Source organism: Alosa sapidissima, chromosome 4 (genome assembly GCF_018492685.1).
Source record: "Alosa sapidissima isolate fAloSap1 chromosome 4, fAloSap1.pri, whole genome shotgun sequence".
NCBI lineage: Eukaryota > Metazoa > Chordata > Actinopteri > Clupeiformes > Clupeidae > Alosa > Alosa sapidissima.
The window spans coordinates 27,636,565-27,642,564 of NC_055960.1; positions in this window are offsets into that span (position 1 = coordinate 27,636,565).

Sequence of the window (6,000 nt, forward strand, 5' to 3'; positions counted from 1 at the left end):
TAGACTGTGATGATAAGTGGTGTGATGATCAAACCGCTGAATATCAGGAGGCCAATAGAGGCTGGTGTTGATGATGTCATCATGGGGTCATGGGGTGCCTGAGTCTGATTGCATTAGGTGTTTTGTTGTGACATATGAGGGAAAGTAACCACACACACACACACACACACACACACACACACACACACACACACACACACACACACACACACACACACACCTTGGCAGTCTGAGGGTCATAATGTCCTCATCTCTTGTCTTGAAGTCCTTTTTATGGAGTGAAATATGTGGCGCAGAAATGCATCTTGTGCCAGTGTGCTGGATGTGATCAAGCCAGATCAGCCCTAACACTTAGGCTACCTTCCACACTTCATCTACCACGCCAGTGAAAATGCGCAATGTTCATGAAGTTCAAAATGTGTGTGTGTGTGTGTGTGTGTATGTGTGTGTGTGTCTGTGTGTGTGTGTGTGTGCGCACGTGTGTGAGTGTGAGAGAGAGAGCCGTCAGCGTGTTGAGCATCAGGGTGCTCTTGTTTTCCTGATGCAGCCAGGCTATGAAGTGATACAAGTGAGCCTTGTTCTCTTTCTCAGATTGTGCCAGTTCAAAATGGATATTCCTTAATCTTTTTTGTTTTAAGAGTAAATGAGCAGCTTGCTTTTCATTCCACCTCTCCGTGTGTTTTTCTTGTTTTTGACATTATTCCACCTATTGGTGTGTTTTTCTTGTTTTTGACATTATTCCACCTATTGGTGTGTTTTTCTTGACATTTAAGGCGATTAGCGCTGCTCTTCCAGCTCTGTGACTCATTTGTAGAAACGCTTTGTTTTTGCTCTGTGCATATCGTCGTCTTCTGGTTGCCATAGTGACACTACCCCACATTCTGTGCCCGCTGACTCCAGATCGGTTCCGTTCCTGTATCAGGCCCGGTTCTAGCAGGTCCGTTAGTCATAATGGATCGGGGAGTTTGCTGTTTTATGGGACGTCTCTAATGGCCTCCACCTTTCTCTTTCTCTTTTCTTTCTCTCTTTTTTCTTCTTTCTCTTCTCTTCTTTCTTCTCTTCTGTCACCTTTTCTTTCTTCTTCATGCTTCTTTCACTCTCTCTCACTCGGGGAAAGATCAGTCTGTCTGTCAGAGGAGCTCAGATGCGGTGGCTGACGCAGTGCTGTGCCGATGCCATCAGATGGCTCTGTCTGTCGGCGTGCCAGAGCAATAATGTGCCATGTCTGATTGGAATGATTTCATTATGCGCTAGTGCTGCGGAGCTTTATTGGGTCACGTCAGGATTGCAAAAGACTTTGTTTTACTGCCGCCCCTATCTCTCCCCTCTCATCCTCACTCAGTGTCCCTGTGTGCTCAGACAGAGAGGGTCACACACACACACACACACACACACACACACACACACACTTGCACACCGATAGAGAGATTGATGGGATTTTAGAAATCCGGAAATGAGAAGCTGAACACTGAGCTGTCAGCAGCTGTGCTCATCTTTTGTTGTACACAGCGACACATACATACACACATACTTATGCTCACTTACACACACACGCACGCACGCACGCACGCACGCACGCACGCACACACACTCACGCACACCTGTACATCTGGGCTTCCTCCATCGGACAAGAGGACAAACCCCAGACTAGTCTACTGCTCTGAAGGACAAGCTCACACACACACCCACACACAACCACACACACACCCAAACACACAAACACACACACTACACACACATATTTATATTTGACCTTATCCATTGGATATTATTTATTTATTATGTCTGCTACAAAAGGCCTTCGGAAACTGAAATGAGTAAGTGTGTGTGTGCGCGCTTGTGTTAGTATTTGAGTCTGTGAAATCTTCTGAGCATGGCCTGTGGTCGTCCTTGGTGGCCTGTGATTGTCCTCGCTAAAGCAGAAGCCAGTGGCTGTGGTCATCTCTGTGTTTCTCTAAAGAAGAAGTGGTCAGTGTGGTGTATGCTGCAGAAGACCAGTGGATTCATTGTGTTACCATGCAGCAGTCTGACTTTTGTTGATACAAGTCTGTGGAGATATTGAGCACACATTTTCTCTCTCTCTCACACACACACAAACACACACACAGAAACACACACACACACACACACACACACACACACACACACACTCACACTCACACTCACACTCACACTCACACACACACTCGACTTTTCAGTTGTGTCAGGCTCATTTATGTCCCTTATACAGGTCTGTGTGTATGTGTATGTGTATGTATGTCTGTGTGTGAGTGTGAGTGTGAGTGTGAGTGTGTGTTTGAGCTATTACAGGCCAGCACGCAGCATGATGTGGATGTGGATTAGGCCATAGCTCAGCAGGGGGGTGGGATTTAACGATGTGTCGTTGTGATTGTTACGCTGATTCACTGGTGAAGGGACAAGCCTACACACACACACACACACACACACACACACACACACACACACACACACACACACACACACACATACTCAACAATCTCAAAAGAGAGTAGAGAGAAGCTCAACAAGTGCTGAAGGGCTTTTTTCCATGCGGCCTGTAATTCATAAGAAATTGAGAGCCGAAGACTCCGCTGAGACGCGTGACTTGTAGTGTAGATTTGGAGGTGCACATTTTCCACGGATACAAAGAATGGAATTTTATATCACATGTGGAACGCCGCCACAAAGTGAATCACCATGGGAACACCAGCAGTATGTGGTGAGGTCATCAGCCTGAGGGGGCCATGTGTTAGACGAGGAGGGTTCCTTACCTCAATGTGACTCAGTCTAATGAAAGTGATGTTCATGGAGACATACAGCCCTGATAAGGCTCCCTACCTCTCTCTAGCATAGTCTACAGGGAGTCTGCTGGGAGAAGTACAGCACTGATAAGATATGTGTGTGTGTGTGTGTGTGTGTGTGTGTGTGTGTGTGTGTGTGTGTGTGTGTGTGTGTGTGTGTGTGTATGTGTGTGTGTTTCATTGGAGATGACCTCAAGACCTTGGCATGGCTAAACAGATGGCTGCGCTCCTTGGAGTGGATGTGTGCCAGGTTAGTGCTAGATTGGTAAACACATTAGGGCCAAACCTGTGCCGGGTCAAGGTCAAATTAGGGCCAGGTCAGGGTGAAATAAGTAAAAGATTCATGTTCAGATGAAGGCCAGATTTATTCAATTTCTATTCAGTTTTATTTATATAACGCCATAAACTATGGATATGTTTCACAACTTTTTACAGAGTCCAGCTTGAACTTTGAGCCCCTTGAGAGAAAGCATTGAAGTGTCTGGGCCAGTTCTGTGGTGGATCAGATAACCAGTCCGTACCAGCCGAATGTGTAATCAGGGCGCATAGAGATGCTATTTGTGTAGCAGCGTGTTGCTGGAGGGAGCTGGAAGGATTCGGCCATGCTTGACACACACACACACACACACGCACGCACGCGCACACACACACACACACACACACACACACACACACACACACACACACTCACACACACTCACACACACTGGTGGAGCTGATGACGGGTTTAGAGGCTGGGAATAGAGAGCAGCACTACACACATATACACACACACACACACACACACACACACTGGTGGAGCTGATGACGGGTTTAGAGGCTGGGAATAGAGATCTGTGGTGGGAGAGCCTGTAATGTGGCTCTGTGCGGAGATGCGCCCTAAGCTGCATTGACAAGACGTGCAGACGCTCGGGTTAGACCGTCCTGCCCCACTGCCCCCTGAAGGGCAGGGCGTCGCCCATATGCCCTTGGAAATGCCCCCTAAGGTCTGCGGTGTGCTCAAAGTCAGCAAATTCATTTGTGATGTACACAGTGCAACTCCAAGCAAACAAAAATCTGAAAACGTTTGCTAAAAGTTTGCCATTTGTTTGCCACTGTAAACGCATCGCTGCTTACTCTTAAGTCATCAGGAGTCTATTATGGCAGATCAAGGCAACTTAGCATGCAGTTTGTGAGTGGTCTGTAAAGCCTGTTGGAGAGCAAGCAGAGGTTTATCACTCTGTCTGCCTATAGGATATGTGATCTTCCTGCAGTGATTTATGAGCTGTTGGAGCCCTCGGGGTTTTCAGCGTGGATCAACAGTGCTGAAGCTGACTGGCTTAACGGACTCCATTGACATGACACACATGCTCACCACAGCTCACTCAGGCTCGCCATGTGCCACGTTACACTCTCTCTCTCTTTCCATCTCTCTGTGTCTCACACATCTGGACACACACACACACACACACACACACACACACACACACATATACACACACACACACACACACACACACACAAACACACACACATGCATAGACAGACCGCATGTACACACACACGCACACGCACGCACACACACACACACACACACACACACACACACACACACACACACGCACACACGCACACACACACACACACATACAGATTCACTGTCTCCGTGATGTGATGCTTTCCCTTCCTGTCTGCTTGTGGGTTGGTGTGGTGCTTCACTGTAGTTTCCACACACACACACACACACAATAAATGCACTGAAAGTATGATACACACACAGTATGGTGAAAGACAGATTGGGAGAGGTAGTAAGGGAGAGGGAGAGACCGAGAGAGAAAAACATTTAGTCAGCTAAACTGCAAATGTCTTATTACTAGCACTCCATTCTCTGGATTTTACTGTAGATACTTAATTTTACATTACATTTTTTTTATGTATTTATTTTAATAATTTAGTTTAATCAACACATTTGCTCTAGCTGCGTCTTGCACTCTCTACGTCCAGCTGTTTGTTTTAATGCAGAGTGACCTCATCATGGGTCCATCTGCCCAGTGGCTGTTCACCCATGTGAGACACCCTTGTGGTGTCCTCCGTCACATCAAATGCCATCCGTCTTACTCAAAGCACATCACATGGAGCCCTGAAGGTCTTTATGTATGGACAGATATACGGCTAAATGTCAGTGCCCACTACTGAGAGCCGCAGTGCCTCAGAGCCTCAGTGTGTGTGTCAGCCTTCCGGTGGAGTGTGTTGCAGGCTAGTTGTTGCGCTGATGACATGGGTGGAGGTGCTGGAAGAGTGTGAAATGCAAATGAAGTTTGCCAGTTTGCATATTTCTTTGAGCTGGTTGTCAGTCGTGTGAGAGAGATATCCCACAGGGGGGAGTCTAGAACATGAAGATTATACCTCTTTGAGCTTTGAGGAAAGCTCAGCAGTATTACACACACACGCACATGCACACACACACACACACACACACACACACACACACACACACACACACGCACACACTACACACATACACACATACACACGCACATACACACGCACACACATACACACACACACACACGCACACACACACACACACACACACACACACACACACACACACACTAATACTAATACATTAGCACACACACATATGAAAACAGTTTGATGGGGTTGTCGCTCAGTGCCTGCGCACTAGGCTCTTATGTCTGTGATTTAGGAGAATTTGCCAGGAGGAGTAGTCAGGCACACAAGTAGGAGAGTAGTGTAGTGAGAGGAGAAAGAATAAGCTGTACCCCATCCCTACTTCCTCATGTGAAACCCATATTTGGGCCCCCAGGGCCCCACAGAGCCATAGACGCTCCCTCCTGAGGGCTACTGGTTCAGTGCACATCACATGTAATGCTCTAATACTAGTACTAGTCCAATACACATCACCAGAGGACAAAATGATAACTTCCTCTAATATCTGAAATATACACTTTCTTTGGCATCTTGTTTCCATGTCTCATTGCAACACCTTACACAATCCTGACGATAATAAGATTCTGATTAGTGTCAAATGTAGATTTTAGATGACATGCATATTTTTAGATGATTCTAAAATGGTAAACATGAATAGATATACCAATTCTCCTACGCAGAAGCCAGATGACTGATATCTGACATATTTATCAAACACACTCTTGACTACTTCTGTAATACTGTGAATACAGTAAGCTCTTGTATA